The following is a 26553-nucleotide window of genomic DNA, read 5'->3' as shown; positions in this document are numbered from 1 at the left end:
TCTCTTGCTCTCTCTCAATTCTTCTTCAGAGCGATTGCGATTTCAAAGTTTCTCAGAGCCAACCTATCTGCATCCGTATGGCTTCAATCTCGTAGTTTCTCAAAGCGATTGTGATTTCAAAGTTCGATTTTGAGCATTGTCGTCTACAATCTCAGAAAAACCAATCGAATCCTTCAAAATCTGCTTCAGCTCCGTGATTTATCTCTGTGGATTTGGAACTCTTCGTCTTTTTTGATAAGAGGTTAGTGCTTTGGTCATCCTGTCTGTCTACAAACCCTATTTTGTCTCTCCAAACCCTTATTTTGAAAACCCACCGTCGTCTACAATATGAAGTTCGAATCTATCACTCACTCAAATCTCTCATTCTCTTGCTCTCTCTTTCTCTCTAGTCCATGGGTATAGGATGCAGGTATGTTCTGTGGAATCATTGTCAGTTGTTGAGGGTTTTGGATCGAATTAATATGTAGTTCTCTCTCTCGATTCTTCTTCAACTCGGTGATTCATCTCAGAGCGATTGCGATTTCGAAGTTCGATTTTGAGCACCGCCGTCTACAATAACCAATCAAATCCTTCAAAATCTGCTTCAGCTCCGTGATTTATCTCAGTGGTGGTGTTCTGTCTGTGATTTATCTCTGTGGATTTGGAACTCTTCGTCTTCTTCGATCGGAGGTTAGTGCTTTCGGTCCATTGTTTTACAATCTCGAAACTCTACAATCTCATTGGATGGAAGGAATGAATATTCATTGGATCCTGTGCTATATTCAAAGGTTAGAACTTTACAATCAGATGTTAGAACTTTACAACCTTTGTTTTTCAATTCTGTATCCTGTACTGTATTCATTGGATGGAAGGACTGAATATTATTGAATGACATTATATAACACTGCTTAATGTTCAAATTGTAAAAATTTCATGCCACTTCAATTTTCCTGTTCATATAAAAAGTTGCCTCGACATTGGACTCCCAGATGAATGCAACATGAGGTAGTGAAGAAATCTGCGCTGAATTATAATTTATAAGAAAATGAAGCTACATATATATTCTTATTAGTGAGATTGAGAAAACAAAAGAAGCCCCAGGAGTTATGTGTATTAAGGGTGAGAATGCATGTAGGAATTAGTAAACGTTGAGACGAGGGTTTGTTGTGTTGTGTGGTGAAGATACCTTGTATGTTGTGTCGAAGATCACAAGTGGAATGAAAAATTAGAGAGGTTGAGACAGAGTGCTTTTTTAATTTTGTTTATTTATTGTTTGTAGATGAGGTGGACTTGAGATGGAAAAAGAGACTCATTTACGTGGACCTTGTTTTAAAAGTTTTTCTTGCATATATATTGTTTTAGAACTCTTCTTCTTTTTGGTTTGGTTGCTGGTAACTTCCTCCATATTCCTGTGTCCATAATTTGGTATTTAATTGGACAAATGTATGGCACAGTAAATGTGGCCGTGTGTTCTTCTCTTATTCATGTTTTGACTTTCCTAATTCAAAATATGCTTATTTAATTTTCAGAAACCCGGTGGCATAATAGCTCTTCTGGATGAAGCTTGGTAAGTGTCATACTGCTATATGCATTGTCTATTTTATGTAGGGTAATGGCTTGAAAATAAATTCATCGCATTCACTATTAATTTATAATTTCATTTGATAGTTCTTGTGAGATAGATGAGGCTTATTTTTTTGTAGTAAGTTCCCAAGATCAACACAAGAAACCTTTGCCCAAAATCTGTACCAGACATTCAAAATCCATAAACGCTTCACTAAGCCAAAATTTTCACGTTCTGATTTCACAATTTGCCATTATGCTAGTGATGTAAGTTTCTATTCTTTGTGTTATTATATGTACTTATTTAATAGTTCATTCAGTTCCAGAATATACACTTTTGAAACAAAAAACATTGACCAGCACTTCAATTTATTTTTCAGGTCACCTATCAAACTGAATTTTTTCTGGACAAAAACAAAGATTATGTTATTGCCGAACATCAAGCACTTTTGAGTGCTTCCAAATGTTCCTTTGTGTCGGGTTTGTTTTCACTTTCATCTGAGGAGTCCTCTAAACAATCAAAGTTCTCTTCAATAGGTTCATGGTTCAAGGTCTGATATCCTACAATTTGGAATTTGTAGATCAATTTGGCATCCTGGCACTTGAAGTTTTGGATGGGAGGTAATTTGAATTTTTATTTTTATTTTTTTTGTAGGGGTTAGTTTGATTTCTTGGTTACTTTTTATAATTAGGATCAATTGTGTTGGATGTATTGATTCCTCGTCAATACATCTTTTTCTTGTCTGTTTGTTCATCATATCTTTAAATCTGCCTCGAACTGTGATGGATGTTTATGATGCCAATGCCAATGCTTCAGTATAAAAAGGAATACTAGCTAGATTGATGATTGCTGATTCCCTTGATATCATTGATATGTTCGAAACACAATTCAGAACACAACAAAGGAAAGCTTTTACCAATTTATGACTCTATTTTGAATTGAAACTTATAATCCTTTTGCTGTATAGGAATTTGGTTCAAGTTTCAAATATATAAAATAGCTTTATACATGATACTGGAAAGTTATCTCTATGATCATTCAAATTAGAACCTCAATTCAAAACTATTCTATAACAGCATAAGTTAAATAGATGAGGTGAATATAAATTGATTGTGAATTAGCCAGACCCAAGCTTTACATTCATTCTTAGATTCAGTAAATGCTTATATACAGAGAATTCATCATGGTTCAGTAGTTGTTTGCAGCATTCTGATGTTTGATTTTCTTCACTCTTCTGCTGCTGCTTGTTATATAGAAATAGGAAACCCCTTTCTCTGCTTGAAATATATTTTTCTGTGTAACCCAGATGAAATATATATATATATATATATGCATTTATGTGATGTTTGTTGTTTGAACCTATTCAGAACACAGTAACAATTTTTACTAATATTCATTCATATTTATAACGTGGGTTTGAGCTTGGTTTTGGCTATAGATGATGTTGCTAGATTTGTTTCTTCAATTTTTATTTTATTTTTTCTAAAAAAACAAAGAGTGGAATTTTTGTTTATGTAATAGTAATCTTGATTGTGAAATATTTCATGAAGCTTCTTTGATCTGGCATAAACCCTTTTTCACTTTGATTTTCCTTTATACCATTCTACATATAGTTTGTTCCTAATCTTTTAAAAAATGCTTTGTTAGAAATTGGGCACCTATGTAGCATGACCCTTTGAACCTTTTGAACCTTATCCAAATAAGTTTGAATATGAATTCAAAACATATTTGGATAACCACTCAGGATATCTATATCTATCATATCAATTGATATGGATAGATGATATAGATATCTTATATATCTGATATGGGATATGGTTAATAAGGAAAACAACGTATGTTGTATGTTTTTCCCACATACTGACTCTCTCCCAAAATACAACGATCATGCCATTTTGCACTGTGACTTGTGTGGGTGATATTCATTTTATAATATCACTCCATTGCTGGGTTAATTGATCAGATTCAGGAAGCACGTGATTTACCCACGAGATCCTTCAATTCAGACTCTGCTGAAAAGGTATGACCACAAATTTCATCCGCTGCGTTATACTTTGATTTAGATTGGTATTAGAGCATGAATGGATATTTTCGTATTTTCTTTAATCATGTGTATATTTTTATATATATATATGTACACATTGTATACATGAATGTTTATAAAAGAAGAAGATGTCTACTCTCATTAGATTAAGAGCATAAAATACCTATTTTTATGTTCATTAATGTCATTTTAAATACCATAAATGATTTTATTTTGAAAAATGGAGTCTGGAAGTACCGAAATTAGACCAAAAAACACATTGGAAGGCGGCGCATGGTGCTCATGCGCCACCTGACGCCGTGAGCGGCTTCCACGCGCTGTCACGCACCAGACGCACTTTCGACGCGCTTGCACGGGCCATCACGCATGCATCAGAGGCGCTGTCCACGCACACGCCGTCCGCGCCACGCACGCTCGTCGTGTGTTGAGCGGCGTTCTGAGCCGCTCGCGGAGCCGCGTGCTGAGTCGCGCTTTGAGCCGCGTCGTTTTCCTCCGCTGGCTTGGCTGTTGTTGAATAAGGCACTGTTTGTTTTGTTTTTAATTCTGAATCGCGTTAAATGGTCATAATTAATTCGTTATAGATTTGTTTTATACGTGGTTGGTACTGGCAGACTCAGAATTAAATTTTCCATATTCTGTAAAATTTTGAAAATTTTATGAAAATAAAAAGTATTTTTTCATTGATAATAATTCATTATTTATGCTTTAAAATGCTTCTGGTATTGCATAAATAATTTTCTGGGGTTGAATTTTTTATTGTAGACTTCTGAAATGTTTTACTATTTACTGGTATATTTTTTTTCAGTTTATCAGATTTTGGAATTTTTTATTTCTCATTTTATGTGTGTTTATTAGTTATTTAGAATTCCAGAAAATTTCAGAAAAATTCCAGAAAATTTCAGAATGATGTACATTTTATTATGGCATAATATGAAAATTGAATACAACATATTTTTTTTTTAGGGTTTGCAATATGTTGCAATTAAAGAAGCATGATTATTTATTTATTTATTTATTTATTTGAATTCCATTTGAATTCAATTATTAAATGAATATAGCATGAGCTATTTGTAAATTTACATTAAGATGCTATTGTATGGAATATATCATGCTTTGTATATGCCATAAGTAGTGGGAGATTGATTGTTTTTTGCGCATGGAATTAAATTAAATTTTGATAATTATCACTAGAGGCGCAAGAGATGATTACGAGCATAGCAAATTTTCGATCTTGAGACATGTGTAAAATTATCATTATTTAATTTTGATTCTTTTGCTGCAAAATATTTTTTTTGTGTGTTGCTATCATTAATATCCCCTGCGCATTTGTTTACTCTGTATGTAGAAACGGCTGCTAAGACAGTGGTGGCAGACTTAACTAAGGGAGAGAAATTGGATGGCGACAATTATGACATATGGCGCCGTAAGATCCAATACCTCCTCAATGAGCAAGAAGTGTTGACCACACTTCAATAAGTGATGGTTGAGCCAGAGCAGGGCAATACAACTCAACATCGTCGTGATCTTGAAGCCTTTTAGACTTGGCCTAACAAAGATCGGTGTGCGCGCTTTACTATGTTGAGCAGCATGCACAACGACTTGATTAGTGAGTTTGAGCATTGCCCGACTTCATTTGAGATGTGGGAAGCTCTCACGCAAAAGTTTGGTATTACCTCTTTGGCAAAGCTACGTGGGCTGACTATAAAGTTTGACTCATATCAGAAAAGGGCGCATCACTCGATGAAGCAGCATTTGAGGGTATTGTCAGCCATGATACGTGAGCTTGCAGCTGCTGGGCACAATTTGACTCAAGAGCAACAAGTACAAGCTGTGATTCGCTCTCTGCCAAATTCTTGGGAGCAGATGAAGCAGAACATGATGCATAATGAGAGTGTGAAAACATTCGAAGACATATCGCGTCATTTGGAGCTAGAGGCTGAGTGCCTTGAGGTGGCTAAGTCTGATGGTTCTGCTATGGTGGTTGAGTCAAGCTCACGTAGGACTTCTCAGTTCAAACGTGGAAAAGCAAAATGCGCCCCTAAGAAGCAAGTAGTAGCTGCGCTTAAGCCCAATGGCGCTAGAAATTTCAAGCGTAGGGGCAAGAGAGGTGGTAAGAAGGTAAAGGCTAAATTGACATGCTTTAACTGTAACAAAGAAGGACACTTCGCTCGGGATTGCCCTAAGCAGAAGAAGGTACTTCCTTACTTAATTTTCTCGTATTTAATGCTTTGTGTCTAGTCAAGCATTAATTGCTCATTCTTCTCATTTTTGGGTTGTAGACTTCGGAGCAACAGACCACATCGCGAGGGACAGAGTAAGGTTCGTTGAGTATTGCCGAGTACCTGCTGGGAGCAGAAAAGTTTACATAGGGAACGAGTCCAGCGTGGAGGTGCTTGGCATTGGCACATACAAGCTGGAAATGCGATGAGGGCGCATCTTGTATCTTCATGATGTTCTTTATGCTCTGGATATTCGGCGAAACTTAGTTTCAGTTATTATCATGATGAGCCTTGGTTTTAGCTTTTGTTTTGAGAATAATGGTGTTAGCATTTATTTGGAAACAATTTTTTATGGCTTTGGTTATCTTTCAGATGGTTTTTTAGTTTTGGATGTGGATGATTCTAGTCTTAATAAAAATGCCAATGGCTCTGTTTCTAATATTGTATCTTTTTGTGATAATGATTCTATGAGATGACATGCTAGATTAGGCCACATAGGGCAAGACAGGATGACTAGATTGGCTAGAGAAGGTTTTTTAGGCCCACTCGCTAGAGTCACTTTGCCTACTTATGAACACTGTCTTGCTGGAAAGGCAATAAGGAAACCATTTGGGAAAGCCATAAGGGCATCTATCCCGTTGTAAATTATTCATTCTGATATATGTGGACCAATGAATGTAAGGGCAAGGAATGGAGCCCCTTATTTCATCACATTTATAGATGATTGCACACGTTTTGGTCATGTCTATTTGATTTCTCACAAGTCAGAAACATTGGATTTCTTTAGACGGTATGTTAATGAGGTTGAGAATCAATTAGACAAGAGCATTAAGGTTTTAAGGACTGACCGAGGACGTGAGTATCTATCTGAGCAATTTAAAGTGCTCTGTGAGGAAAAAAGAGTTATCAGGCAATTGACAATTCCTAGGACTTCGCAACAAAATGGTGTAGCAGAGAGAAGGAATCGCACATTGCTTGACATGGTTAGATCAATGATGGCGCAAGCTAATCTTCCCATTTCTTATTGGGGAGATGCTTTGTTGACTGCTGCCTACGTCCTTAATCGTGTGCCGTCCAAATAAGTTCCTTCCACCCCATATGAGATATGGACTGGCAAAAAGCCTGATTTAGGCAATTTGCGGCCTTGGGGTTCAGTAGCTTACATACACAACGCTTCTTATAAGTTTGGGAAGTTGGGCCCTAGAGGAAAGAAGTGTATCTTCATTCGCTATAGTGAGCATTCTAAGGGCTATGTGTTTGTTGGGGAGCATCCAGATGGAAGTGTGACTGAAATTGAGTCACAAGATGTGGATTTCCTAGAGGAGGATTTCCCTAGCAGAGGTGAGGTAATTAGAGAAGTAGAACTCTATGAGATGGAGGATCTACTTGAAGGCGCACCTAGTATCCTAGTAGAGAATGAGGAGATAATCCCTCAAGCTCCTAGGGACAGTGGGAGCGATCTACCAGCCTATGGATTAGATCCAATGGATGAAGATTCTCAGGATTCTCAACTACGTAGAAGCAAACGTGGTGCTATACCCCGTCGTCATTTTGAGATTGAAGGGGAGGCATTCATGATTGCTCCGAGTGATGAGATGGAGCCTAAGAATCTCAAAGAGGCTTTCTTATCCCCTGCTAGTAAAGAATGGAGTACTGCAATGGATGAAGAAATAGAGTTTATGAAGAAAAATCATGTATGGGACTTGGTTGATTTGCCGCCAGGGCACAAGACAATTGGGAACAAATGGGTTCTCAAAATCAAGTACAAAGCGGATAGTTGCATAGAAAGGTATAAGGCTCACCTAGTGGCGAAAGGTTACACCCAACGAGAGGGTGTGGACTATGAGGAAACTTTTTCACCAGTTGTAAGGTTTGCCTCTATTCGCCTAATCCTGGCCATAGTAGCTCAGTTGGACTTAGAGCTATATCAGATGGACGTTAAGACTGCATTTCTCAATGGAGAATTGGATGAAGAGATCTATATGGATTAACTAGAAGACTTTGTGGCAGTAGGTCAGGAGCGCAAAGTTTGCAAGCTTTAACGATCTATTTATGGCTTAAAGCAATCATCCAGACAATGGAATCTAAGATTTCATCGAGCCGTTGTTTCTAATAGGTTTACGATGATTGATGAAGATCACTGTGTGTACGTTAAGCGGTCCAAGGACATTTTTTTTGATATTGTAATTATATGTAGATGGCATATTATTGGCTGGAAATGACAAGGAGATGATTGTCGCTACTAAAAGGTGGTTGTTCTCTACATTTGAGATGAAGGACATGGGTGAGGCGAGCTATGTGCTTGGTGTTAAGATCCTTAGGGATCGCTCTAGGAGACTTCTTGGTTTGTCTCAAGAGACTTACATTAAGACTATCTTAGAGCGATTCCAGATGCAGAGCTGCAAACCCATTGACACTCCTGTTGCGAAAGGCGAGAGCCTAAGCCTTGATATGGGTCCTAAGACTCAAGAAGAGAATGAAAAGATGGCCCGTGTTCCCTATGCAAATACTGTTGGAAGCTTGATGTATGCTATGATGTGTACATGCCCTGACATTTGTTATGCAGTCGGATTGGTGAGTCATTACCAATCCAACCCAGAACCAGCTCATTGGAAAGCAGTTAAGAGGATATTACGATATCTTAGAGGGACTGTAGATTACACACTTTGCTACCAAAGTTCAGATCTACATCTAGTTGGCTATTGTGACGCTGACTGGGGAGGAGACTTAGATGAGCGTAAGTCTACTTCAGGATATGCTTTCATGCTTAGCGATGGTGCTTTTTCTTGGAGCAGCAAGAAGCAATCCTGTATCGCCTTATCGACTATGGAGGCTGAGTTTGTGGCTTGTTCATCTGTCGTTCAGGAAGTCGTTTGGTTGAGGAGATTCCTTTAGCATTTGGATGTTGTCACACACAATTCAGACACTGTGACTATCCATTGTGACATCATGGCTGCACTCGCTTACGTTAAGGATCCTAAATACCATGGCAGAACCAAACACATTGATGTGAGGTTCAACTTTATTAGAGACATTGTGGCGCAGAAAGAAGTGATCCTGGAGCACATCCCTACGAGTCGCATGGTTGCGGACCCTTTGACTAAGCCCATTGCTAGAGATGTTTATCTTACTCATGTTAGGGCTTTAGGACTACGCAGGTGGTGATATGTTTATGTGTATTCAGTTGAACTCATTTTTTTGGGGATATTTATGCAATTAGTATTCATATTTGTTTCTATTACACATTTATGTTTACTATTTTTTTGCAATGGTTTGTGAATTAGCATACACAAAATAATTAAATTGATGTTAGCAGGCAAGATTGGCTCACTCATACGAGCAATCGCCCTTAGCACTGGGTAGCGAGTAAGGATGAGACTAGTGGCTTATTGTATTTGGAGCAAATAGAGAAGCCAAAATTATCCACTAGCTATGTCGCCTTGGTTGGAGCCAAGATGAGGTCTTGTTAGAGACCGACCATGGATATGAGAGTACCCACTTTTTCATGAAGTGCCTGTTATGGATAGCCAGATGCGAGATCTCATTTGATGCCTGAGCGGCGAGCAAATAGAGAATTCGAGTTAGACGCTAGGAAGCAACTTGTGCGCTTAAGAGCGACTAGACTAAGATCTGTATGGTGAGCGAGTTTAACATCACTTTTTGGAAGAGTTACTCCACTATAACATGCATTCATACGGCATATGCTAATCGACCTGTTAGCGAGGTGAAAGAATGGATCCCTGCTTCTCCACTGTGTGAGTCCTAAAAGTCATTTTTTCCCTAAATGACTTCATTTTGTGCCTTTTGTGTCCTTTGACTATGTCATAAGATGAGGAGTTGATGTTCAGTTACTTTGGTATGTTGCCTGCAGTCATGTATGATTCGGTTTTAAGGGACATTACTGGGAAAGCGGTCAATTTCAAATTGAATGATATGAGGGTGAAGGGAAGATCATCTAGTTCTACATCTCTGCTCTATATTCACTATCGACAACTCATATCGCTCTTTATAGGATGCTGATTGGGTGTGAATATAATGCGGGACCTAAGAGAGTCAAACATGATCTTTGAGGGATTAGAGATGTTTTTGGACTGATGTAGCTAGATGGGTCTGGGTACATGAGACACTATTTCTGTTCATTTTGGGTTGATGTCTCTATGCTGACTCATATTGAGTTTCTAGTATAGATCTCCCACATGCAGGTGTTCTCTCAGCGGTCACACGGTGCATTGGCTAGTATGAGATTGTTCATTTTTGGGGAGATTGAGATAGAGATGTGACAGTGTCATGCCAACTCATGTGCGAGTGTGAGATGTTAGAAATTGGGCACTCATGTGGCATGACCCTTTGAACCTTTTGAACCTTATCCAAATAAGTTTGAATATGAATTCAAAACCTGTTTGGATAACTGTAGACACCCCATTTTGACCGGCCCTAAGACTTGGGCGCTTTCTTTTGATTACTCAATGATGAAAACAGGAATATGCTATCTCACAAAATTCTCAGTAAAAAGATGGAATATAAACTTTAATCCTAGTCTTACACCTGTTTTTGCCAAATTATTTTAGACTCCTTTTCCATTTTCTTTCCCTTTATTATGCATTATATATATATATATATTATGTTATATTATTATATAATATTTTATTAAATTTATTCAGTACCCCGGTTTCACCCACGCACCATACTTTTGTATATATATAATATTATATTATATAAGGGTATTATTCCTCATTTGAAAAAAAAAAAAATTCACTACACTCCCATCGTGCGTCTTTTTGTTTTCTGTGCCTTTAGACCCGCTTTGGTCAAATTGTGTTGCATATTTGGCCTACTAAAATATATTTTATTAGTCCATGTATTTTAATTTTACGTATTTGTGTGTTTTTATATATTTTTCTGGGTATTTGTACATGTATTTATGCTAATAATCTCTTTTATATATTATTATATTGTAAAGTGCATAGTAATTTTACTGTGCATCTTTTGAAATCAACTCCTTCCACCACCGTTTCTTCTTTTGTCTTTTTCTTACAATTATTTTCTATAAAAGGGGGAAGATCAGAGAAGGAAGAAGAGGATTTTGGCAGGGGAGAGATTAGAAGAGTCAAAAAAAATTGGGAGAGAGAATAAAAAAAGGGAATTAGTGCGAGGGAATTTTGAGAGAAAAAGAATCAGAAAGAAGGAACCGCTAAAGTTGTAATTCCAAATTTTGACTGAGAATTAAGAACACATTCCACAGACTTGAGGGTAATCAAAAGAAAGTTTGTGAATCAGAAAATTCATCATGTCCCCGAAAGGTGAGTTTTCGCAAACTTTCATTTAATTTCAAAATGTGATATAATTTGTTTAAGTACTTTATTTATTGCTTTTCATAATTTTTTTTTTTATCGCTTTAAATGGTCGGTTGAACCACCTAATTTTACTACTTTATCTGCTGTAATTTACGGTTGTATATAAACTGTTGTAATTTACATAAAAGGTTGTAGTTTACTATTTATAAATTGTTGTAATTTTATCGCTTTAAATGGTCGGTTGAACCACCTAATTTTACTACTTTATCTACTGTAATTTACGGTTGTATATAAACTGTTGTAATTTACATAAAATGTTGTAGTTTACTATTTATAAATTGTTGTAATTTTATTACTTTAAATGGTTGGTCGAACCACCTAATTTGTTAAAAGATGTGACCCCGCCAAATGAATAGTGATCGGTGGTAAATAGTAACCTCCGGCGGTAAATAGTAACTTCCGGCGGTGAATAGTAACTCTGGCCCCATCGATGAATAGTACCTCCAGCGATGAATAGTAACAGCGGATGAAAAAATGCCCGGTAAGATGAATAACGATCAAGAAAGGTGAATAGTAATTGTCATGATGAATAGTAACTTCCGGCAGTGAATAGTATCTCAGGATGAATAGTGCTCCCGCAAAAATAAGTTTCCCCGAACAGAACGGAGCAGTCTTCCTACGTCAAGCAAAATATTTTCCGGCGCACATGAAGTTTCTTTATTTTATTTTATTTTATTTTTATTTTGAGAGTTTGTGAGGTTTTTATTTTGTTGTAATATTCCTTTCTCTCTCTCTTATCTGGTTTGTAATAATTTATTCAGAGCGTTGTAATAATTCCCCGCGCCGCTTCTTTCTATCCCGTTCTTTTACTTGCTTTCTTTATTTGTACATAAACATCATATTTATTTTTCATCATAGTTATGCTTTGCATCCATGTTTCATGCATCTTGATTCGGCTAAGTTTGCATTTGTGGATTTAATCAATTCCTATGTGATTATGTGCGCTACCTCATGTTCTTGAGATGATTCACATATCATATTTTAGAGGCTGAATCTTTAGTTGCATCTCATGCGTGAATTGCATTAGGATTTTGTATATAAGATCATACATGTTTTACTAACTTTGTTTTGTAGCTTGTTCGTGGGTCGTCAAACATGTAAGTTTTTATGCTTTAGCATCCCGTTTGTGTATGTTTTTCTTACTATGTTTAAGCATTCTACCATGTGGCTATTTGCTTATGTGATATAATTGTATGAATGCCAGTGGATGGAGGTTGTGTCGCTTAATTTGGAATGATGTTGATTTTCATGTTTGTAAACTCAATTTATTTGGGTTATACATTTTCAAAACTCTTTCAAAACTACATGAAATCAAGTTGTTCCAAAATGGGTGACATAGTCTATACTTGTATGCTTCACATAGTAAATTTTAGGATTTATTAACTAATCAGAACATGAACATATAAATAAAATAAAATTCATATCGTGGTTAGTAAAGGCCGATCTTTGATCGGGTGGGCGGGGGTGCTCATTATTGACCTTCCCCTCTCATACCTAAGGTTCCGAGCCAAGCATCCTTGGTTACGACGAACAGTGGCCTTGGCACCGAGTCATGGGTTTCCTAATTTCCCAAAATATTAGGTGGCGACTCTGAGATCTGATGACGCAGTCCATTTTTGACAAAATTGCAATAAAAATGGATTTTCAATAAAAGTTGCCAAATCTGGACTCTCATCTACGTTTCACATTGCACTCGTGAGAATAGATCAAAGGGATCTTGGGGGTCCGAACTGTTTAACGCGCGCGGGTACCCCCCGGGCATGTTACAGTTTCTGGCGACTCTGCTGGGGATTTTATGAAACCTTGACTCGAACTCCATGATATGGCCTTTATTTTCAATTATATGTTCATTGCATTGCATTCATTGGTGCACTTCAAGTCCTTGTGTTGCCCAGATACTGGTGGGAGCACAGGTAAGCTTTTTGTGACACTACACCTATTGTTACGATACTTTAGAGGCCTTGTGTTGTAACCTTTTGAGATTTGTCAAAATGGTAGCTTTACTATGTAGCCCTGCTATCTAGCTTTGCTATCTAAGGTTCTCAGACTCCGAAGAGAGGCTATTTGACTCTTCTGATTTCCTGGGATCTTTATGGTTATGACCCAAAGGACTCTTTGGTAACGTCACCTTGGCTTCAACCCATAAAGTAGAGCCAACCTTGTACATATGGTGAGCTATAGTACCTTTCAAATTAGGACAGGATGCTTTCCCGTTTCTAGGATGTATGATACCGCTTGTGTGAATAGTGAAACCCTAGATCATTCCAAGCTAGGACAGGATAACCCTACCCTCTTTAGGGGTGTTTGTTCTCTTTCTTGCTTTATGTGCAATGTATTGGATCTATACAGGGGTTCTCAAATTCGAATGAGTGGTTCAGGATGTTCAGTTTAGCATCATTACTTCCAAAACAAAAAAAAAAAAATATAACAAAAACATAAAATCAAAAAACAAAATAAAAATAAAAAAATAAAAAAACTCCAATATCCCACAAAGTCGACCATTGTAAATAAATAGAACTTGTGGGGTATCCGACCATCTCTGTGATTGGGGAGTGACCACCTGTTGATTGGACGAGTTTTATTTTGAATATTGCGAATGGCCCACACGTTGATTGGCAATTTGAGAATGGTTTTATTCTGAGTTCTGAACTGAGTATTCAGTCTAAGTTTGATTCCACCAAGTTTGTAGAGTTGGGATCAGACTCGAGTCATTCTAGAGAGTCAGAGTCTATTGATTTCGATAGTGCTAACCTAGACATTTCTGTCCTGTCTAGGTCTTCTTTGTCATTTTCTTTTGAGTCTGTTGTTAAAAGTTTGTTGCCATTGTTGAGTCATAGTCTCTTTTCAATAAACAAAAAAAAAATGCCATAGAGTCTGCCTACTTCTCTGTGCCTTTAAATCATAGCATTGACCAAAGTTTTTCAAAACTTTTTCCAAAACTCTGATAAAAACAAAGAGGAAGTATTTCCTCGGGATTTGCAAATTTTGATCAACTGAGAGAAAGAGAGGTGTGCTAAGCCTTTGATGAATAAAATCATTTTTGTTAATGTGGGTACTGAGAAAGATCCTGGCTTGGTCCAAATTGGTTCTATCTTGTCTTCGTAAGAGTACGAGTGATTAGTCACTTTGTGAAAAGATTTCAAAAAACTGTTTCTGCGTGGTCCTACAAAGACATGCCTGGAATTGATTATACAGCATAGGATCCCTCTTGACTCGAGGTCCGACCTCCTTAGCTCCTTAGCTTTCAAACCTTAATTCGAAGTATTCAATGATCATTCAAAGTGTAAGGCTTGCATAGTCGAATTGGAAATATCCCTTGAATTAGGGGCCATGATGTGATTCAAATGGAGGCAGCCCTTCAACTAGGGACAAGAAGGTCGAACGTGATTCAGATTTGAAACAGCCCTTGAACTAGGGGCAAAAGTATGAGGCTTGCATAGCTGAAATGGAGGTAACCCTTGAACAAGGGGCAATAAGGTACCACCCTTGAGAGGCTCGCTGGGCCGAAAACCCGAAAGGGCGACCTAGGCAAAAGTTAGAGCACAAAAAAATAAATAAATAAATAAATAAAGAAGGAAAAATAAAAAGAAAAATGAAAAGCTCGCAAGGTTGAAAACCCGAAAGGGCGGCTTTGGCAAAAGTTAGAGCCTAAAAGGAGAGTGTCAATACCTGAGTGAACCTTAGCCAGAACTATGTAGGGCCTGTGATTCAGATTGGAAGCAACCCTTGAACTAAGGGCAAGAAGGTCAGATGTGATTTAGATTTGAAGCAGCCCTTGAACTAGGGGCAAAAGGTTGGAGGTGATCAAAGAGTTAAAACTGAATTGTTTCCCAATGAAGACCGCCCAGAAAGGCAAAACCCAGAATTTGAGAGAATGAATTTTATTATTGAAGGACAGTCGAGTTCCTATCCATTACACCAGGGGCAAATTCAGACCCAATTAGCCTAGTCCCTACATCATCATATCTACTGGTCAAGTGTAGCAGTCATTGGCCTAGAGATTTCACACCCAATCAACATGGACAAGCTAAAATAAAAGTACCATCCTTGAGAGGCTCGTTGGGTTGAAAACCTGGAAGGGCGACCCAGGCAAAATTTAGAGCAGAAAAAAAAAATCAAAAAAACAAAAATAATGAAAAACAAAAAAAAGAAATGAACAAAATGAAAAAAAATAGAAAAATGAAAAATGAAAAGCTCGCAAGGTTGAAAACCCGAAAGGGCGGCTTTGGCAAAAGTTAGAGCACAAAAGGAGAGTGCCAATACCCGAGTGACCCTTAGCCGGAACTACGATGGCCTGATTCCTATCTTGAGGATACGTAGGTAGCTTCATCTTGAAGTTCGGCCCTAATAATTTTTCAACTCATTCATCTCGTCCATGTTTGCTTGGTGTGTCTTTAGTCGACTTGGTTGTCCTATCCGTGTTTGATTGGTGTATCTTCATTCTGCTCAGTTCAATTGGTTTGATTTAACTTGGTTCAGTTCGGTTCGATTCGATTTGGCGGTTCGGTTCAGTCTGGTCCAGTTTTGCTCGACTTCATTCGGTTCGGATTGGCATGGTTCGGTTGGCTTGGTTCAGATATCACCTTTGATTATCTGGTTTGGGACTATGCACCCTAATGGTTGATTCCATGTTAGTTGAGTAGTGGCCATTTGCAAAAATAGATTTTGATTAATTTGAATGAAGCTGACTAATTTTTCTCAAAAATTGTTCCATTTTTGCAAAACTTAGACCATTCTTTGGATTTGAAAAGGGAAAATTTTCAGTGCTCACAGTTTAGCTTACATGATTTCAAACAGAAAATGGAATAAGTATGCTAATCTAACTGTCATGTTGATCAAAACATTTTTATGAAAAAAAAAAAAAAAAAAATTCAAGGTAATGAATTAGGGGCATAGTCGAGTTAGAAATTTTGTCTTCTCCACCACTCGAGTCAACTCCTCGGTGTATGTGAGTGTGTATTCATACCAATCAGTGTATATAAGTGTGTATTCATACTAGTTAGTGTATTCATACCAATCAGGGTATTCATACCAGTCAGTGTATATAAGTGTGTTCTTTTCATACCAGTCAGTATATTTATACCAGTCGGTGTATTCATACCAGTCCGTGTATATAAGTGTGTTTGAATTTTTTTTTGCTTCGCTCTTCTTTCGTTAAGTCATTCTTTGATTCAGGTCAGTATAGAATCAATGTTCAATTCAGAGTTCAAAATTCGATTACTCTCAAATTCAATCAAACAAAAATGTTTTCAAGTTCAAAGAGATATGCTAGTCACGCCATCGATGTGCAAAAACTAAACTGATTTTATTGTAGTCAGGGAAGGACATCCCCGATCACAGAGACACAAAACAAAACAAAAAAAACAAAAACAAAACACAAAAAAAAAAAAACAAAAACAAAAACAACAAAAAAAAAAAGAAGAGAGAGTAGCATTTTCTCAGTTTTTCGGCAGTAGCTCGGCAGCGAAGATTACAACCAGCTTTATTTGCACACAGTTTCGTTGCCTGACTTTACCATCAGCTGCCTCGCTTCATCTTTACTTCTTCGAAGCTCTTGAAGACTCTGCCTCGGCCTTGGCAGAGCTTCCGAAGGAGATTATCCCTCGCTGGCCGTCAAAGGTAGTCCCATGACGAGTTGCGACGGTCACCTGTCGTTTCAACTCCTTGATTTGTTTCTTCAAGCCACTAACTTCCCCTCGAGAATCTTTGTACATATGTTGAAGTAAAGAAAGTTGTGCATTCAATCGATGTACTTCACATGTCCTGTTCTGCAGTCGACGGGACAAGTTGGAGACCGCTGTCACGGTCTCCACACATGACCTCAGTGTATATGAGTTTGCTTCGATGTCAGACTGTGCCGCCATGATTTGTTCAACTGACATCGCTGGAAAGTTGAAAACAGGGGAAGGAGGAGGAGCTCGTGGTTGAGGTTCAGGAGAGTCAGAATCGGTCATCTCTATCGTGGACTCGTTCAGGTCTGGAAAAAGAGTGAGAGAACCGTGTGAAGAAGCCATGGCAAAGAAGAGTAATGTAAAGAAAGAGGTTGCAGAGTGGTGACAGAGAAAGTTTGCAGGCTTTTGCTCTACCTCTCTCTTTCGCAGGCCTCAACTTAAGAAGATGATGAAGCCAAAGAAGAAGACAAAGAGGGAGGAAGGCTGAGATGATCATTGACAATCGGGGCACGATTGGATAGCCTATCGGTCAGGCGCCGCGATTGTTGAAATCGCGCGTCAGACACAACGCTCGAAGAAGATGATGGAAGAGAGAGTGAGACAAAAACAGAGAGAGAGGCGGGAGAATTGTATATTTATACATATATGTATACATATTGTATATCTATGTATTATATATATTTGTTTGAAGGTTTTGGTCACAAGAGTGGCTTAGGTTTAGTGGTCTAATTCGATGTTTGAAGGGTGGAAGGCTGAGCCCGAGGTCAGGGGTTCGAATCCCATAACAAATGTTTCTTTTGTTTTCTTTTGGTTATATATATATATGTCTCGTATACCTGCATATATATATATATATATTTGTTTGCATATTTTGTCACAAGAGTGGTTTGGTTCAGTGGTTCAGCTCAGTGGTTGAGGACTAGGAAACTAAGCTCAAGATCATAGGGTCGAACCCCCGTATCCATGCATTTTGTGTTTATCCTTTCTTTTTGTGTGTTTTGCGTACGCACGCTTTCATATACCGTATATATCTATGTATATATCCGTATGTCTTTGTATATGTCTGTACATATCTGTATGTGTATATATGTATACCGTATGTACATATCTGTGTGTATTTTTGTCTGTATATGAATATATGTATACCGTATATGCATGTCTGTGTATATTGTCGTATTTGTATGTATTTTGTCTATACATGGTATATGTATATGGTATTTGGTTCGAACATACAGTTCCTTCTTTCATTCTGTGCATCTATCGCACAATAATCTCACTTCATGCACCTACCACATAAATGCATCAAATTCAATCGCCCTGTCTTGGGCATCGCACTGTCTTGTGCATCATCAGATTCAATCGCCCTGTCTTGGGCATCGCACTGTCTTGTGCATCATCAAATTCAATCGCCCTATCTTGGGCATCGCACTGTCTTGTGCATCAAATTCAATCGCACTGTCTTGTGCATCATCAAATTCAATCGCACTATCTTGTGCATCATCAAATTCAGTCGCCCTGTCTTGGGCATCGCATTGTCTTGTGCATCCAATTCAATCGCACTATCTTGTGCATCCCTACATCGCACTATCTTGTGCACCCCCCACTCGCACTGTCTTGTGCACCCGTATTGTGCTATCTTGCGCATTCACCCATATCGCACTGTCTTGTGCACCCGCATTGTGCTTCATTACACTATTCTGCGCATTCACTCAAAGCGGTTAAAAAACAGTCAAGTGTGCCTATCTGTTTACACCACCCCGGTTAAAATACAGTCAGGTGAGCCTGTCTGTTAACACCACCCCGGTTAGAATACAGTCAGGTGAGTCTGTCTGTTTACATCACCCCGGTTAGAATACAGTCAGGTGAGTCTGTCTGTTTACATCACCCCGGTTAGAATACAGTCAGGTGAGCCTGTCTGTTTACACCACCCAAATCGGTTAAAAATAGCAGATGAGCCTATCTGTTTACACCACCTCTCCTCCTCTCGCGTGAGACGCGTTAGGATTGCAAATCGGTTAAAAACAGCAGGTGTGCCTAGTGTTTACACCATCTTTCCTCCTTACATTCTGTGCATCTAACGCATAATAAAGCATCTATTGCACAATTTTGATTCCATCGCACTGTCTTGTGCAATTTCAATTTAATCGCGCTATCTTGCGCATCACACCATCTTGTGCACTCCCTAGGTCTAGGAGATCTTAAATCCTCTGAAGGTGCAATTCCGTTGGTGTTTGTCGTGCCCGAACGACTTCAATGGCCTAAGAATGGTCTAGGAGACCTTAAATCCTCTAAAGGTGCAATTCCTTTGGTGTTTGTCGTGCCCGAACGACTTCAGATGGTCTGGTATAGCCACCTGCCTGTGATTGCAATGAGTTCCTAGGAGACCAACTGCGACGGTGGAAACTAGAGTTCGAATGGCGATGCCTAGAACACAAAAGGTTTGGAATTTCCGAGACTAAAGTCTGGTTTAAATACCCAGGGGTGTGTCCCCGGCTTGAAATCTGTATGGCAGCCCCATAGGTTGAGGTAGCGTGTATGCGCCTCAATTCTGGATACTGAACCAACCTAGTCTGCCACCCCGTTGGAGAATAGGGAAAGTTGTGAATATGATCAGGAAGAAAAGCAGTATCGGTGGCTTCTACATATAGAGGTTACCCCTTGTCATTCTACCATACCTTCTTCCACTTGCGTAAGACGCGTTTGGATTTCGAATCCACCTTTACTCCTTTCACGTGAAACGTGTTAGGATGTGACGTTCTCCTTGGTTAAAACCTTCCCCCTCTCCGTATAAAATACGGTTAGGTACGCCTGTTGGTTACACCATTGTCATTCTCATTGGTTAAAACCTTCCCTCTCTTCGTATAAAATACGTTGAGATACGCCTGTTGGTTACACCATTGTCATTTTCTACTTGGTTAAAACCTTCCCTCTCTTCGTATAAAATACGTTGAGATACGCCCGTTGGTTACACCATTGTCATTTTCTACTTGTTTAAAACCCTCCCTCTCTTCGTATAAAATACGTTGAGATACGCCTGTTGGTTACACCATTGTCATTCTCATTGGTTAAAACCTTCCCTCTCTTCGTATAAAATACGTTGAGATACGCTTGTTGGTTACACCATTGTCATTTTCTACTTGGTTAAAACCTTCCCTCTCTTCGTATAAAATACGTTGAGATACGCCTGTTGGTTACACCATTGTCATTTTCTACTTGGTTAAAACCTTCCCTCTCTTCGTATAAAATATGTTGAGATACGCCTGTTGGTTACACCATTGTCATTCTCTTTGGTTAAAACCTTCCCCCTCTCCGTATAAAATACGGTTAGGTACGCCTGTTGGTTACACCATTGTCATTTTCTCGTTGGTTAAAACCTTCCCTCTCTTCGTATAAAATACGCTGAGATACGCCTGTTGGTTACACCATTGTCATTTTCTTGTTGGTTAAAACCTTCCATCTCTCCGTATAAAATACGCTGAGATACGCCTGTTGGTTACACCATTGTCATTCTCTTTGGTTAAAACCTTCCCTCTCTTCGTATAAAATACGTTGAGATACGCCTGTTGGTTACACCATTGTCATTTTCTTTGGTTAAAACCTTCCCTCTCTCCGTATAAAATACGTTGAGATACGCCTGTTGGTTACACCATTGTCATTTTCTACTTGGTTAAAACCTTCCCCCTCTCCGTATAAAATACGGTTAGGTACGCCTGTTGGTTACACCATTATCATTCTCGTTGGTTAAAACCTTCCCTCTCTTCGTATAAAATACATTGAGATACGCCTGTTGGTTACACCATTATCATTTTCTTTGGTTAAAACCTTCCCTCTCTCCGTATAAAATACGTTGAGATACGCCTGTTGGTTACACCATTGTTGTTCTACTTGGTTAAAACCTTCCCCCTCTCCGTATAAAATACGGTTAGGTACGCCTGTTGGTTACACCGTTGTCATTTTCTACTTGGTTAAAACCTTCCCCCTCTCCGTATAAAATACGATTAGGTACGCCTGTTGGTTACACCATTGTCATTTTCTCTGGTTAAAACCTTCCCCCTCTCCGTATAAAATACGGTTAGGTACGCCTATTGGTTACACCATTGTCATTTTCTCTGGTTAAAACCTTCCCTCTCTCCGTATAAAATACGTTGAGATACGCCTGTTGGTTACACCGTTGTCATTTTCTACTTGGTTAAAACCTTCCCCCTCTCCGTATAAAATACGATTAGGTACGCCTGTTGGTTACACCATTGTCATTTTCTCTGGTTAAAACCTTCCCTCTCTCCGTATAAAATACGTTGAGATACGCCTGTTGGTTACACCATTGTCATTTTCTACCTGGTTAAAACCTTCCCTCTCTCCGTATAAAATACGTTGAGATACGCCTGTTGGTTACACCATTGTCATTTTCTACTTGGTTAAAACCTTCTTCCTCTCCGTATGAGATTGTTGGTTATACCGCCATTCCTCCTATCGCGTGAAACGCGTTGGGATTGCAAGTTTACTCGGTTAAAAACATCAAGTGCGTCTGGTGTTTACACCATCTTTCCTCCTTTCGCGTGAGACACGTTAGGCTGTTGTTTCACTCAGTTAAAATTATGTTCTGACACATTTGTATGTGATCTTGTGGCACATTTAATGCAATGCACCCCCTGTTATGTTTCATATCATTTGCACGAAGCTTGCCTTTTCATTGTTGTCATCTTCATATCTTTATCATCACTCCATGGCATTGTATTGCATTGCATAATCATGAATTTTCAAACAACTGGCTTCGCGAAGCGTGTAAGTCCAACCTTCAAACTGCATTTTGAGCATGTCACTTCCATTCTGCCCCTGAACTACGCTGGTTTGATTCCTTGCAAAAGGATACGTAGGCAACCTTCGGGTTCAACCACTTGCATTGCATCTTGTTTGCTTGCCCAAGTCTTACGGCCTTGTCAAAAGGGTCGTCTTTGGGCTTTGACATTCACTCATGTCATGAAATGACTTTGAGCTCTGTCAAAGAGGGGCAACTGTAGACACCCCATTTTGACCGGCCCTAAGACTTGGGCGCTTTCTTTTGATTACTCAATGATGAAAACAGGAATATGCTATCTCACAAAATTCTCAGTAAAAAGATGGAATATAAACTTTAATCCTAGTCTTACACCTGTTTTTGCCAAATTATTTTAGACTCCTTTTCCATTTTCTTTCCCTTTATTATGCATTATATATATATATATATATTATGTTATATTATTATATAATATTTTATTAAATTTATTCAGTACCCCGGTTTCACCCACGCACCATACTTTTGTATATATATAATATTATATTATATAAGGGTATTATTCCTCATTTGAAAAAAAAAAAAATTCATTACACTCCCATCGTGCGTCTTTTTGTTTTCTGTGCCTTTAGACCCGCTTTGGTCAAATTGTGTTGCATATTTGGCCTACTAAAATATATTTTATTAGTCCATGTATTTTAATTTTACGTATTTGTGTGTTTTTATATATTTTTCTGGGTATTTGTACATGTATTTATGCTAATAATCTCTTTTATATATTATTATATTGTAAAGTGCATAGTAATTTTACTGTGCATCTTTTGAAATCAACTCCTTCCACCACCGTTTCTTCTTTTGTCTTTTTCTTACAATTATTTTCTATAAAAGGGGGAAGATCAGAGAAGGAAGAAGAGGATTTTGGCAGGGGAGAGATTAGAAGAGTCAAAAAAAATTGGGAGAGAGAATAAAAAAAGGGAATTAGTGCGAGGGAATTTTGAGAGAAAAAGAATCAGAAAGAAGGAACCGCTAAAGTTGTAATTCCAAATTTTGACTGAGAATTAAGAACACATTCCACAGACTTGAGGGTAATCAAAAGAAAGTTTGTGAATCAGAAAATTCATCATTTCCCCGAAAGGTGAGTTTTCGCAAACTTTCATTTAATTTCAAAATGTGATATAATTTGTTTAAGTACTTTATTTATTGCTTTTCATAATTTTTTTTTATCGCTTTAAATGGTCGGTTGAACCACCTAATTTTACTACTTTATCTGCTGTAATTTACAGTTGTATATAAACTGTTGTAATTTACATAAAAGGTTGTAGTTTACTATTTATAAATTGTTGTAATTTTATCGCTTTAAATGGTCGGTTGAACCACCTAATTTTACTACTTTATCTACTGTAATTTACGGTTGTATATAAACTGTTGTAATTTACATAAAATGTTGTAGTTTACTATTTATAAATTGTTGTAATTTTATTACTTTAAATGGTTGGTCGAACCACCTAATTTGTTAAAAGATGTGACCCCGCCAAATGAATAGTGATCGGTGGTGAATAGTAACCTCCGGCGGTAAATAGTAACTTCCGGTGGTGAATAGTAACTCTGGCCCCATCGATGAATAGTACCTCCAGCGATGAATAGTAACAGCGGATGAAAAAATGCCCGGTAAGATGAATAACGATCAAGAAAGGTGAATAGTAATTGTCATGATGAATAGTAACTTCCGGCAGTGAATAGTATCTCAGGATGAATAGTGCTCCCGCAAAAATAAGTTTCCCCGAACAGAACGGAGCAATCTTCCTACGTCAAGCAAAATATTTTCCGGCGCACATGAAGTTTCTTTATTTTATTTTATTTTATTTTTATTTTGAGAGTTTGTGAGGTTTTTATTTTGTTGTAATATTCCTTTCTCTCTCTCTTATCTGGTTTGTAATAATTTATTCAGAGCGTTGTAATAATTCCCCGCCCCGCTTCTTTCTATCCCGTTCTTTTACTTGCTTTCTTTATTTGTACATAAACATCATATTTATTTTTCATCATAGTTATGCTTTGCATCCATGTTTCATGCATCTTGATTCGGCTAAGTTTGCATTTGTGGATTTAATCAATTCCTATGTGATTATGTGCGCTACCTCATGTTCTTGAGATGATTCACATATCATATTTTAGAGGCTGAATCTTTAGTTGCATCTCATGCGTGAATTGCATTAGGATTTTGTATATAAGATCATACATGTTTTACTAACTTTGTTTTGTAGCTTGTTCGTGGGTCGTCAAACATGTAAGTTTTTATGCTTTAGCATCCCGTTTGTGTATGTTTTTCTTACTATGTTTAAGCATTCTACCATGTGGCTATTTGCTTATGTGATATAATTGTATGAATGCCAGTGGATGGAGGTTGTGTCGCTTAATTTGGAATGATGTTGATTTTCATGTTTGTAAACTCAATTTATTTGGGTTATACATTTTCAAAACTCTTTCAAAACTACATGAAATCAAGTTGTTCCAAAATGGGTGACATAGTCTATACTTGTATGCTTCACATAGTAAATTTTAGGATTTATTAACTAATCAGAACATGAACATATAAATAAAATAAAATTCATATCGTGGTTAGTAAAGGCCGATCTTTGATCGGGTGGGCGGGGGTGCTCATTATTGACCTTCCCCTCTCATACCTAAGGTTCCGAGCCAAGCATCCTTGGTTACGACGAACAGTGGCCTTGGCACCGAGTCATGGGTTTCCTAATTTCCCAAAATATTAGGTGGCGACTCTGAGATCTGATGACGCAGTCCATTTTTGACAAAATTGCAATAAAAATGGATTTTCAATAAAAGTTGCCAAATCTGGACTCTCATCTACGTTTCACATTGCACTCGTGAGAATAGATCAAAGGGATCTTGGGGGTCCGAACTGTTTAACGCGCGCGGGTACCCCCCGGGCATGTTACAATAACCACTCAGGATGTCTATATCTATCATATCAACTGATATGGATAGATGATATAGATACCTTATATATCTGATATGATATGGGATATGGTTAATTAGGAAAACAACGTATGTTATATGTTTTTCCCACATACTGACTCTCTCCCAAAATACAATGATCAAGCCATTTTGCACTGTGACTTGTCTGGGTGATATTCATTTTGTAATATCACTCTATTGCTGGGTTGATTGATCAGATTCAGGAAACACGTGATTTACCCACGAGATCCTTCAATTCAGACTTTGCTGAAAAGGTATGACCACAAATTTCATCTGCTGCGTTATATTTTGATTTACATGCTCCATTGCAAATTTGTCATTGATTTATAGAACTTATGAATTGCTTTTACTAGACATTCAAAATTGGTTATGAACATTTTAATAGGGTTCTTTTCTTTGGCACATGGACTCTGTGTTTTGTTGCTCATTGATGCTTAATCTGTATAAAATGTCATCCAAGTACATTTGGTGCCAATCTGTTGGAAATTCATAGCTTTCTTATAAATTAACAGTTAATGATTGTTTTATGGAGTAGTTGTTTATACAGGGTTGTTCGATTGAAAATTATAGCCCTCTAATTGTTTGTTCTAAAGCCTGAATAAAGGTCACTTGGTACAAAAGATGTATTGATGTCTTTGGTTCATCAACACATCTTGATGGTCTCTGAATAATGAATTTTCTGTATTCGAACATTAGGATTCAAATTGATTGTTTACAAGCTCTGTCAAATCATATGGTTTGGACCATGAATTGGAAAACACGTGTCCATGTTCCACATATTTTCTACTAGCAGATGTGTTTGATAATTGAGGAATACTAGTTTCTTTTTGGTTTTTGGATCCTTTTAGATTTTTGACTATTACAAAGAGGTTTCTCATTGTTGCTACCAACAGATAATGAGTAAAGCTAAAGTTTGTTTTGTTTACTAGTCACTTGGTATCTAAGCCATGTCCTTTGGACTTGAGCTTAAACTGTCCTAAACTACTCTCTTTTTAAAGCTGTCTATCTTTTGCAACTTTTCAAATTTGTGTAGCTCATTCAAATCATATAATAACCATTTCAGTGCAAATTCAATCCAATCAACCAAGTTGGAATTTTTTGAAAGGGGTCCCAAGGGTAGTATCAACTCTTGCTCAAAGAATTGATACTTACTGATATGGCAAAAGCAAGGTTTGCAAGGACTGGCTTGAGACAGTCTGGAGGTGCCGTTGATAATCACACAAACGAGAGAGATATTATCTGTGAGTGTGTGTCAACAAGCAAGTGTTCCTTACATTCTGTTGAAAATGTCATATCATGAGTATTTATGCTTTAACATTCTTGCTCAACTAGAATTAGATTTGTCATTCTTTATTGGAATATGAATTCATTTCAATATGTGGGTTATCCATTAGTATACAGAAAACAAAAGCAGAGAGAGAGAAAGTATCATGCTGATTTGTGAAGTCACAATTATTATAAACGTATGACTATCTGATAGAAGCACGTTAAAATATTTTTTATGCATTTTTCTGCTGTTTTAAAGCCTAAAAAATGACTGATTTATTTAAATTATTCTTCCAAGTACAAAACCTTCTTCAACAGATGGTGAGTTGTAATGTAGATCTTATGTTTTATAGTTGTAACACTTCTACTATTATTGATTTATGCACTTTACCTAATTTGGCTTCCATGTTTTGATGCAGTCGTCCAGACCAGTGAAGATTACAGATTCTATGCTATATTAGCTGAGTTCAGTGAATTTAGTAACAAGGAAAAGACATTAAATTAAATCAAAACTCATGGGGTTTGTCTTGATGTTTTTCCTATTATTTTTTGGGGAATTTTAAAACATGATTTGTGGATATGTTATTTTGTAGTTAATGGTGATTGTATATTAAATTGAATGGGAAAGTGAATTAATGTTGTATTTGTTACTTGACAACTTTTCATATAATCGGCTTATCTTTTGACAAA

The 26553-nt window shown here is 37.6% G+C and overlaps 1 long non-coding RNA gene across 6 annotated transcripts; it reads left to right on the top strand.

Moving 5' to 3' along the window:
- Nucleotides 1-26553, top strand: LOC145824653 (uncharacterized). Of its 6 annotated transcripts, none has more exons than XR_014366555.1 (8): nucleotides 1-241; nucleotides 403-767; nucleotides 1509-1546; nucleotides 1683-1809; nucleotides 1923-2022; nucleotides 2124-2163; nucleotides 3507-3563; nucleotides 26283-26553. It is a non-coding gene; the product is annotated as an uncharacterized LOC145824653 (long non-coding RNA). The 6 variants fall into 6 exon arrangements; XR_014366551.1 differs by lacking the exon at nucleotides 26283-26553 and adding an exon at nucleotides 4933-5780; XR_014366550.1 differs by lacking the exon at nucleotides 3507-3563.

Source organism: Camellia sinensis, chromosome 4 (genome assembly GCF_055761805.1).
Source record: "Camellia sinensis isolate YWXY chromosome 4, ASM5576180v1, whole genome shotgun sequence".
NCBI lineage: Eukaryota > Viridiplantae > Streptophyta > Magnoliopsida > Ericales > Theaceae > Camellia > Camellia sinensis.
The sequence above is the reverse complement of the archived record's forward strand: the minus strand, read 5'-3'. Positions and strand labels throughout refer to the sequence as shown.